The sequence below is a fragment of the Neolamprologus multifasciatus genome, chromosome 6 (assembly GCF_963576455.1).
Source record: "Neolamprologus multifasciatus chromosome 6, fNeoMul1.2, whole genome shotgun sequence".
NCBI classification, from domain to species: domain Eukaryota; kingdom Metazoa; phylum Chordata; class Actinopteri; order Cichliformes; family Cichlidae; genus Neolamprologus; species Neolamprologus multifasciatus.
In genome coordinates this window covers 2199161-2211549 of record NC_140444.1, presented here as the reverse complement: position 1 = coordinate 2211549, position 12389 = coordinate 2199161, and the positions used below count along the sequence as shown (strand labels likewise).

Below are 12389 nucleotides of genomic sequence, written 5' to 3'. Positions count from 1 at the left end.
CAAAGAAAAATACAATACATCATTTGATCTCCACATGGCCTGTTTAACTACACCAGGGGTGTCCAATTGCAGGCTTCAAGGACCGGTGTCCTGCAGGTTTTAGATCGGGGTCAACACACCTGAATCAAATGATTAGTTCATTACCAGACCCCTGGAGGACTTCAAGACATTTAAATCAGCCGTGTTGGATCAAGGACACATCTAAAACCTGCAGGTCCTTGAGGCTTGGAGGTACACAAACCTGAAGCCTGCTCAGACCTGAATGACTTTTGACTTGATTAGTGAACTATTTGAGGCTTTCTAGCAACCAGATAGCGTCAGGTACCAAAAACGTGTCCCTTTGGTTAAAGCTTTTTAATGCAGCACTTCTCAGATTTGCAAAAACTGCAAAAATCTGAAATGTGCTGGTTTCACAAGTTTCCTAAAATGTTAGAAAATGTATGTTACTGCAGTTGAAGCTGGGATAAAACCTAGTTTCAGCGACAAATGCACTGAGATGTTTCTCACCGCTGATGGGGCCACTGAGCAATGTGTTGATTGCAAGCCCCCCTGACTTGTTTATATGCCATTCATGCAAATGAACAGGTGGATGGTTTTATACGCTCCTGCTGCGTTATTGAAATGTAGTGGCAGTAACATGTTAACAAAGTTGGAAGCAAACGCATCTGAAAAGGAGAATTTTTTATTAATCCTTGTTTAATGCTCTTAAGATGTGTCATAATAAATTAAAGGCACATGCTTTTTACTATGTACACACAAAATCTACTCATGAGAACCACCTTTCATGAAAAGTCTGCTTGCTTCCTGAATCATTAAATCGAATGGCCCTGCCATCAAGATTACCTTGGTGAATCTTTTGCAGAGGTCTAGGAGATAACCCGTACAGAGAAGAGTTATTTATTTATTTATTTTGTATTTTAGTTAAATTAAGTTTGCAGGTTCTGCCTGCCACTTCAGCTGAGGTCAAGTTAAAGCTGTGATTTGACAAGCACAATCACATTTTGTACAATTAAATTAAGGCGAACTGAAAGTATTTCTTATAGGCTCAGAGTGTGTTTTCAGCCAAATGTGGCCGGTCCTTGCGCCTCTAATCACATTAAGTGTTCAGGAACTGACAAGTCCAATTTGACCTGAGCTGTACTTTTAAGGATTCTCAGTGATGCAGAGAGGATTATCCATGCTTAAATTTCATAGTACATCAATTACTGCATTGTGTTGTTTCACTAAAATAGACCTAATACTTATATTGTTTCTACAGAGGTTCGGCTTAAAAGCCACATTGTGTCTAAGATTCTCTTCAGTGGCTGCTTGTATTTTATACTCGTGAATTTATTTATTACTTGAAAGCACCGAGAACATTTTGTTTCTCCATAGATGTGAAGCCTCTTCTGTCTATGTTAGATCAAGTGTTTGTCCCTACATCTAAAAACCACAAACCAGGCGAGAAATTTGGGTGTAGTGATGGATGCAGACCTAAACTTAGAAAAACACATTAAGACAATAACAAAATCAGCTTACTATCACCTCAAGAATATTTCAAGGATAAAAGATCTGATGTCTCAACAGGACCTGGAAAAACTAGTCCATGCATTCACCTTTAGTAGGCTTGATTACTGTAACAGCATCTTTACAGGTCTACCTAAAAAATCAGTCAGACAACTACAGCTCATTCAGAACTCTGCTGCTCGAGTCCTCACTAAGACCAAGAAAGTGGACCACATCAGTCCAGCTCTGAGGTCTTTACACTGGCTGCCTGTCCGTCAGAGGACAGACTTTAAAGTTCTGATGCTGGTCTATAAAGCTCTGAATGGTTTAGGACCAAACTACATCCGTATGAACCTTCCAGATCCCTCAGGTCATCTGGATCCGGTCTTTTATCAGTTCCCAGAGTCAGAACCAGACACGGAGAAGCTGCATTCAGCTTTTATGCTCCTTATATCTGCAACAAACTCCCAGAAAGCCTCAGATCAGCTGAAACACTCAGTTTATTTAAATCCAGGTTGAAGACTCACCTGTTCTCAGCTGCATTTGAATAAAACACCAAATCCGCACTTAAGCTTAAATTTCAAAACTTACATTTTAACTACTGATTTTATCTGTTTTGTTTGTTTGTTAATTAGTTAGTTTGTTTGTTTTAATCAATTTTAAATCATGCTTTTTATTTGTTTTTGTTTCTAATGTCTCTGTAAAGCACTTTAAATCACCTTGTTGTTGAATTGTGCTATACAAATAAACTTGCCTTGCCTGCCTGATTTTTTTCTGCATATTTGTCACACATTCAGGTCATCAGACTGATTTCAAATTTTGATATCACACAAAGATAAACTGAATGCAGCGATTTATCTCCATGCGAAACCTTACACTTGCCATTCAAACGTGTTCACGTTTAAGTCAGTCAGCTTTCTAAAAACATGTTTCAAATCACAGTTAATTAATGATTTAACAAGAGTTAAATCCTTTTCATAAAGAGGTTTGGATATTTTTTCCCTCAATAAAAGAATCATCAACTGCATTTTGTGTTTACTCAGGTTATCTTTGTCTGTCGTTAAAATTGGTTTCATGACCTAATGACACTGATTACGTCTCCCTGAGCCTGGTTCTGTCAAAAGGGAGTTTTTCCTTCCCACCATCGCCAAGTGCTTGCTCACAGGAGGTCATGTAATTGTTGGTTCTTCTTTGTTTCATTACAATATAAATGATTGTTGTTGTGATTTGGTGCTATATAAATAAAAACGAACTGAATTGAATTAAAACGTGTGCCAAAGATGCAAAGGTGCGAATGCATCTTCACAGCGCTGTGTAGATGTAGAGCATGTACGTATGGAACTGAGGAAAAAAATGACCCATTAATGATGGATTTTATAGATTTCACTCTAGCGTTGGCTCAGATATCACCTTCAGCATGGTCATAATGAAAGTAGATCTGCACAGCAAGATTAATCCAGCTGCCATCCTTTGCAGTGAGAGCCTAAAAGGATCATATCTGAGGAGACACACTGCTTCCTATTTGCCTTTTGCAACACAGCTGCAGCCGTGCAGTTGAGCTCTATTGGGAGGTGAACATTTAGTGAAATACCACGTTTGCTTATTTTTTTAGAGACAGAGCCTGTCCAGGTATGCTACAGGATACTGCACCTCATTGTTTATGTCTAGTAAAAGCATTTAATATCAATGCAGAAAAAAGAGGCTCTTTTATGTATTCAGATAAATCACAGCCTCCATGTGACATTAAAAAAAAAAAAAAAAAAAGGGTTTCAGTTGGCTAACGCTAACCATACCATATCATATTATTAATAAAATAGTTTCCATAGGCGTGTAAGACTTGGTTGATACTTTTTGAAGATATGCGTAGCTTATTTGACAGTTTAAAATGTGTTCGGTAGGATGTAGAATTATTGTAGAGACACTGACACTGCCCTGGATGCAATAAAGGCCTGAGTGTGTCAAGTAAGACAAAGAGAAGTTAATGTTGAGTGGAAATTCCCCAGTGGGGGAGACCTGGGTGGGGGTCTCAGTGTTTGTAATATGTTCACTCTGTTTTCTATGTTGTATAGAGGAATTTGGTGTAGCTTGGGTGAGGAGATTACTTTTATGACCGTCAGGAAGTCACGTACACAGACACACACACACACAGTGCTTAAACTGTTACACTCACACTCACTGGCGTGCACCAGGGGGTTTTATGATGGGGTCACTTCTATAAAGCTGACTGTAACAAACAAAGGAGTGGAAGGTTTGCAGAGGGACACCGGCCTGCACGTCTTCCCCTTCTAGAAGATGCATGCTTAACTGAAGATGAATAAAGGTTTTGTGAAATGACTACTGAGTTCCGGTGCCGTCTCTGGATGCTTCGAGGAATAAAAAGAACCGGAGTGAAACTGATTTCGCAACATTTTATACAGAATTTGTATTTTATCACTGAGGTGGTGAAACTTTAGATACATATAACTAGTTAAGTAGATACATTTCCTGGTAGTAACTTAAGATTAAAGGGGAAAAAGTTAATATCAGTCTACAATGCTAACTTTGGTGTAACAGGGCAGTCCTCACCCCACCCCCACCCACCATGCACTATACAAGCACATTTACAAAGCTCCATGCACTGATTGAACTGACTAAAGCACGAGCACTGAGGTGCTGCGTTCACTGTGTCTTAAAAACAATTAGTCTCCGGCACTTCGGTACCTTACACAAGTTTGAGGCGTGTTCAAATGTTTTGTATCACAGGTTGTTGTTGCAGGTGATCAGATGGAGAACACAATGGGGGCAAATGGGTTGAAAGGAACATTTTCCTTTCCCCCCAACCCTATAAACACATTCCCTGTTGTTTCACGAGTGACTGAGCTGATGGAGGTCCGTGAGCAGTAACAAGACCACAGACTCGAAATTGCCAATTCTCTTTTGGTTGAACAACTTCATTCTTATTGGCTAGAGAAGGACATTTTATGAAATCTGTGTCCAGTTTTTGAGTTCAGTAGAAGTCTGAAGATAATTAATGTGATTATGCAGCCCGTTCTCACTCCCGAGGCGTAACATGCCGACGTTTTGTCACGTCCCGTGGCGTTCCTAAGGAACGCGAAAGGAGACCTTCGGCGTTCTTGTGGTACGCGGCGGGTTATGGCCGAAATCCAGTGCAATGACGCTCCCGCGGTAATAGACGTTCCAGCCCTGTATTCCAGCCCTAAACCTAACCTTATCCCTAGCCCTAACCATAACCTTTTTCCTGAGCTTAACCAGGACTTTAATGATGTTAAATAGCGTGTTTCTAAGCGATTTGAAGAAAAAGAGCGAACATGTGTAGATTGAGTCCATTCGGTTCTCATTTTTCCTCATTTTTCCGAGGTCGTCATTTAGGAACGTGGTGGGTAGCCGAAAACGTAATATGTTGACGATTTGTGACCTAGCGTAAAATGTTACGCTTTGGGAGTGAGAACGTGTTGGATTATGATATTTATCTGAACTTCTGGATTTCATGGACACTTGTTTTAATCTGGTTTCCCCTCCCTTGTTGGTTCAGTCCACCGAGAAGCTGTACGTCTTGTTTCGTCTGTTGGTAAGATGAGAAAAGAAAAATAAAGAAAAAGTCCCAGAGACGGTGTCTAGTGGGAATGCAGGAAAGAAAGACAACTACTGCCGACTGCTGCTATTCTGAATGTTCAACAAATTTTCAATTTGAAGCACAATATAAGTTTCTTTCTTCCACCTGCTTCCATTTCTGTTGAGTCGTGCAGTTTCTGTGGAATTAATGCCTGTGGTGAAAGATAGCAGCTTGGAATATTTTGTGACTATCGGTAAAGGAGATTAAGGCAGATTTGACTCAGGATGTTACATCAGACTCTCCTGAGTGCAGGATTCTCTGTAAGTCTTACTATACTGGTGAGAGCGTAATCGATTACACAATATTCAAGGCCTCTGTCAGTCTCTACACTTTAAAGCTTTAAAGAAAATCTGGGATTTTCGAAGGATGCCAGGCAAACATGTAACCTGGAAAATACCGAAATGGAATCTTCTATATCAGTCACAAAGTGAAGTCCTTCCATTTTTTAAAAGAGCCATAAAAAGAGATGCAGTGCTGAGGATCGCAGTGTGGGAACATCAAATGACTGGAATAAAAGGCAGACAGAAATTGCATTAGGGAATGTTTGTGAGGTTTTGCCAGATGGCTGCCAGTAAAGCAGAACAATTCAGCGTTGGTGTACAACACGGTTGACCATGCTCTGGGGAGACAGAGAAAAAAGCCATGCACTTCAAAGACTGTGGAGACTCAAGGATGAAAACTTCTACCAAATCATCTTAGTTTCTCAAGCTTGCACAAACAAAGCACATCACCCTGAAGCATACAGGAGTTAAAGGAAACTGAAGTCTGCTGCAGTGCAGTTCCAAGGGAAAAAACAAAAAACTATCCGACTCTTTGTAAACCTGACATTGCGTTACTCGCTATAAAGTTCAATCTGTTTGTGAATGTATGCATGCACATATACAACAGCAAAGAGACGTGGCAGGAACTGAAAACACCAAATCAATATTCATCAAGGGTCTAAACATAAAAGCTTCATCAGGTGGCTGTCAAACCCAAATGGCAACAACTCAGTTATCCTCCAACGGAGACACGGACGCCTCAGAGAGCAAGAAAGTCAAGAAATAGGAAAAGGTTTCTCAGCAGAGAACCCCGCAGCAAAATCAAGCCTGAAGACTCTGAACACTCGCTGACTGATGCGCTCGAAAAACATTCTCGGCGCCGGTGAACCGAAGCGTTCTATGCAGTGCTGAAGGGTCAGAGGTAGAGACGCCTGAATGAGTCGCAGACATTTCCACTGCAATTGTCTGAATTGTTGCAGTCTTTTGTTCCAGGGACAGACTCTTGGGGCATGACAAAGCCAATTCTGCTCTCGCCATAGGTCCTCGACACAAGCTCACTCTCTGGATAGTATCAAGGGAACTTTGGGTGACCACGGAGAGACTAAACAGAGCCGTTCCCAGAGCTGAAATTCCCATTATTAACCCCCATTTCTACAAGAGGGCTAGCTGAACATGGTTTAGATTTATTAGATGATCTGTACAAGCAGTATGGAGTGGAAATGCCTCCGCATGTTTGACCTGTAAAGACCAGTTCATCCGAGTAGCGTGACCGCTGCATGCCAGGCCTCTGCACGGTTAAGAAACCTGTGCACTGGACCACTTAAAGAGGTGGGCATGCATTGTGACCGCTATCATAGCCCCAGCTCAAAGGTCTGATGCTTCCTCGATGATGATGATGGAGCGTGTCACTGCAAATGCAATTTAGCCACAAAATGCAAAGAATCATGAACCTCACTGGGTGTTTCAAGAGGATGTGTGTGAATAGAAGAGACAACAGATCCAAATGTACTTGGGCCAGAGGGGCCTAGCATGCGTATTGTGAGAACAAACCAAATACAGAGATTGTCTCTTCATCTGTGTTTGGCTTTTCAAGCCAGTTCTTATTCAAAATAGTCAAATATTGCTGTTTTCTCAAAGGTGCTCACGTCTCAAAACTAAGAAAAAGATGCATTTTGCATTTATGCTGTGACATACTGTGTTTATGGCCAAAGCAAGGCAGCTGTTTAACTCCCAATTCACCATAAATAAAGCACAAATGTTTTAGTCATTTATCAAACACTTATTTTAAACTATGAATTATTTGTTAGCCAGCACACTGGACTTCTCTGAGAAGTCAAAATTGATCAAAACGTTCAACCACTTAAACTCGTTTAGTGATCAGAAATAAGAAATACCTGTAATTTGGCCTCTTAATCAACAATAATAATGTTTTTTACTCTTTTTTTTCATCCTTTTTCTAAAACGGTGAATTTTAATAAATATATTTTAGTATTAAAAAAATATTTAATTAAAGAGCTTGTGGTGGATTAACCATTAAAGAAACATACAAAAATTGTTAATTACCAATACTGTTAATTTAGAGCAGCTGTGGAATAACGCTTCATTTGGTTGGTGGTCTAATGAAGCTGTTAACCTCGTGTTACCCTTTTACATTTAAAAGCACTTGCTAAGTTTGATTTTTCAGTGTGACGTGTTGAAATGGTGCGTTATAACCTAAACCACAGCAATTTCTGAAATCCTACAAGGTAAAAAGTTATTAATAGGTGACCTGTAACAGTGAAGATAAAACCGAGGACACCGCACAAGAGAGATGAAGAAAAGACTGCAGGCAGGGTGGGGTGGGTGGAGACGAGTGTCAGGGGTGATTTGTGACAGAAGGTTAGCAGCCAGAGTGAAAGGGAAGGTTTACAAGATGCTATGATGCATGGATTGGTGACGGTGAAACTAACAAAAGCACAGGAGGCGAGAGCTGTTAAAATTTTCATTGGGAGTGACCCGAATGGACGATATTGGAAATTAGTATATCAGAGGGACAGCTGAGGTTTGGAGATGACATTCAAGAGACAAGGCTGAGGTGGGATAGTCGATATACTGGACAAAGGATATTGAATATGGAGCTGCAGGGCAGGAGGGAAAGAGGAAGACCACAAAGAAGATTCATGGATGTAGTGAAGGAGGCCATGCAGAAGGTTGGAGTGATGGACAGAGATGGTGACAGAAGAAGAAGAATCAGCCAATGAAAACAAAGTAAATCAGAAACCCCCAAAAAGACAAACAAAGATATCACAGCCAGTCCTTCAACTCCCTAATGATGATGTCACGGCCGGGATGACCGATGTGTTTGAGGTGTGAACCCAAAAACAGACACGGGAGAACAAAAATAAGTCTAACAAAAACTGAGCTGTTTATTAATTATGATATTGAACAAAAAACAAACTGTGATGAGAAACATGAACCTGAACCAAAGCATGAAAGTAATCCTGAGACTTGAAGTACATGACACGAGACAAACAGACAACCTGACACTGGACAGAGGGAGACAAAGGATGTAAATACACAGAAGGGAAACGAGGGAAGTGGAAACACCTGCGGGAACAAAATTAAACACACTGAACATGGAAACACAAGACTTTCAAAATAAAAGAGGAAACATGGAGAGACCTGGGACACTGTTGGCCGGCTGTGTACTTTTGTTGTGCTCTGTCTTTAAGTCTCTGCAGGTCCCTGATTGGAGAAGCTGACGGCGGCTGATTGGTCCCTGATCATGTGGCTCTTTTCAAAATCCCTCACCAGCAGTTGTGCTGGGCGGCCACTGACAGCAGCAGCAGACCTGACCCTGGCTTCCAAAACCTGTGACATTTATGTTTGAGATTCTCGTGACTTACCGAGCTTTGTATATAGTGTGTACATTAGCTTTCACTTGTAAATAGCACTGAAACAGAAGGGGTGAGCTGCCTTATTATGTTTCCTTGTACTGTTTTCTCCTGTTTATCTCAGTGAGGGAGTTAGGTGTGGCGTTTGTCTTTTGTTTCACATAGGGTTTTAGATAGCACCTCCTCTCCTGACTTAGCTTGTTCTGTTTGTTATTTTGGCCTTTGTTTGGAGCTTTATTTTCAGTGTACACAAATAAACCACCGTTCACCAAGAAATAGTTTTTTCTGTGTATGGTTTTGGGGCCCGTGGCGGGGTCACTTCCTTTTTTAACTCTTATGTTACGTTCCTGTACCCCTAGATTGGAAGGTAACATAAAGTGGGGGCTCGTCCGCTCTTTTCTTTTGCCATTCTTTGTGCTCATTGTGTTTTGTAGGTTGCCTACAGTAATTGGTTGGCAGTTTTCTTGTAGTGTTGGGGGTAAAATAGCCACAATGACTTTTGACGTGGATGATTTTGCACTGCAACCCACCATGGATAAGTTGGATCAATGCACAAAGGCAGATTTGTTGTTGGTGGCAAATTTGTTTAATGTTAGTGTGCCTTTGAATGCTAAAAAGGCAGAAATTAAGCAGTGTCTGACAGCACAGCTGTTGGATAAAGGGGTAATTGCGAAGTTGAAACCTCGGCCGGTTGATGCGACTGGAGGTTTGGTGGTGGATGTGGGAGCAGAAGCTGCTGCAACCATCTCACAAGCTGCCAGTGGACGGATGACACCGGGGCGGAGGCTCCTGCTGCCATTCAGATCCCAAACGTTAGCCCAGCCGGACAATTAATAGGATTGGTTACGGAGGATCTCAGGCTCGCCCTTCGCCTGAAAGAGGTGGAGCTTGAGGCTAAAGCCAAAGAAGTTGAGCTTATGCATCTCCGCATAAGGGCTATGGAGCTGGATCCCTCCAGACAACGCAATGTTACCTCTACCCCAGTCAGTAAAATTGTGAGTAAACCTTCTGATTCATTCTCCTCTGATCAGTTCGATGCAAGCAAGCAAACTGCTTTAGTGCCACCTTTCAGAGAAAGTGAGGTTGACTCTTACTTTAATGCCTTTGAGCGCATCGCAACCACTTTGAAATGGCCCAAGGATGTGTCGAGGATGTGTGGAGTTTGTTGTTGCAATGTAAATTTTGTTGCAAGCTTGACAAAAGATACAGGGAGAGGGACACAGAGGAGAGAGACACAGGGGAACCTACATAGATGAGGAGATAACACATGACAAACAGAAAAAGACTCAAAAACAAGGAGACATGGACGATAACATAAACGTCACCTAAGATGAACTAATAATAACCCCAGAACTTAACATTATCTCATAAGTACTCAAAAACCAAATCCCTATCAACCCACTGAGACCAAAGGAAAGCTTGTAAGTATCTGTGGAAGACAGTATTTAATGCTTTGGGATGAGAACTTGGTTCCCTGGTTAATGTACCTCCACTCCAAAGACAGGCCACTGAGCTAAACCTGCTTTTTAGGAACTTCTTTGTTGACTTTCAGGTGAATTGTTTTCTCTATAGCTTAAAACTAAAAGAAATTTCATTTAAAAGTTTGATTTTTTTCCCCCCAATCATCTAGATTTTACATACACACTGACAACAAAGACAGTCAAGAGATTAAAGGAATACTCTGGGCAATTGATCTTCATATTCACCAGATTTGAGTCCTAATGAAGTCCTATGGGAGACTGTGGTGCTATAAAACATCATAATTAAGGCAAACAAAGTATGGCTACGATAGACTAAGACAGCGATTGCACCAAAGCTCGTTCAGTCTTTGCGCTGTAGGTAGCAGCTGGTTTATTCCCAGTGAGACATAACGATTACTTCCACCAGTTTATACAGATGTTTTAGGCTTGGACACTGTAAAGAAAGTAACGACTAGTAAAAACAGTTAGCAACAGATCAATAACAGCTGGAGCTTTTTCTGTAGCAGTAACAATCTCACAACATCAGGAACATTGCCACATGTTCCTGCTTTAGACTGAAAAGACCATAGAAGGAGGAAGAAGTGCTCAAGTTAGGTGAGGTGTTCATGCATAAATAGATGGACAACACCAGCTCACCCAGGCTTGGTCTCATCAATCGTCATGCCTACGTCACATTGCTGTTCTGTGCATCTAAATAATGTCGTTTGTCTAGCTAATTTTCTCTGATTGTTATCGTTTATCAAAGTGTGTTTCAAAGATATCTGTCCCAGTTTTAACCTACAGTAGAAGTATAGACAGCTAGATGAATTGAGGATCAATGAGCCCTGGGTCAGAACTGCTTGTGTTGTAGACCAAAAGGTCTCTGTGCGATTGCCCTGCAGCGACTGGCGACCTGTCCTGGGTATTTATTTGCCATTTATTCTGAGACATGGAAAAAAAGGCTCAAGTTTCACAGTTAGGCCAAGCAGGAAGAAGCAAGCACTGAAAATAAATGGATGCATGAGTTGCCCAAGGCAATTAGTCTGTTTCTCGGAGCCAAGACTGCTTCAGTCAACCAGTGGATTAATATGCGCTTTAATCCGAAACACTAAGCAGGTGCTCCAGACAGAATTCAGGCAGAAACATTGTTGCCATACTTCAGCGTTAGGGTAACTACAATTGTCTTCGCCATGTTGGTTTCATTTAAAGCAGCCTCCCTCACCAACCATTTCAGATTAAGTTGCTCTAAAAATATGTAATCCTCAAGGGGAGGAAAGGAGAACAAAGTCAGGGAGAAAAACTGTAATTCAGTGATAATTGGTGCTGCATACCAAGAGTCTGAAGGTTGAGATGTATCATAGAGTTAATTGGAATGAGTCTGTAAATCAGCAGATTTGTAAAAATAGAATATAGATTTAGTTTGCTGAACAACACATGCAATTTATTTAGTTATGTGTTTTTATTCATACTCAATGTTGGATGTTTGCACCAAGTATCTGTGCAAATGTATTATATCGCTTGTGTTTCAGATTAGGCACTACTGCGTGTAGCCCTCATTAACTCAATACCATTAAATAAATGGGCTTTGGGTTCTTTTTCTAGTGTACTCTCGTATGATATTTTTAAATTAACTTCTCTTTTGTTTCTCCTTTAATTTACCAAACAATGAAAACAAAATAATAAAATGGCAGGTTTCAGTATTCAGGCAAACCAAAAAAAACACACAGCAATTGACCCACTGTACACAGAATCTCCACATATACAGCGTAAACCACCAGTGATAAGACAATTATAGTCCCAAACTAAACCTAAAGCCGGCAGAGATAAACCCTACTTTGCAGGCCTGTATTGCTCCAGTATAAATCCAAAACGACCTCCCAACCGGAAGTTCTTCACTCAACCAGCAAAAAATAAATAAATAAACTCAGTACCTTGTGAAACGTGCAATTCCCACCAGATTAATTCAGGCAACAGGTTGTCTTCAGCTCCTTCAGAAACACTCCGCTCTGAATGCAGTAGCACAAAGATGAGGAAGGTCCGTGATCTCCACAAGCTACCTGTTTTAGCTTCCCACGTTGCCAGAGGTACTCTGAGTGACTATCTGGGGTGTGTCCGTCGTTATCCAGTTCGGTAACGATCCTCTGTAGCTTTTTAAGTTCCACAACTTTAGCGAAACGGCAGTCTACAGTAGTCCTTA

At 41.0% G+C, this 12389-nt stretch overlaps 1 protein-coding gene across 1 annotated transcript in view; it reads right to left on the bottom strand.

Annotated features, from left to right (window-relative positions):
• The window catches only part of sorcs3a (sortilin related VPS10 domain containing receptor 3a), a 299340-nt gene that overhangs the window by 148881 nt on the left and 138070 nt on the right, over positions 1 to 12389 (bottom strand). The gene's annotated exons all lie outside the window — the stretch shown is intronic.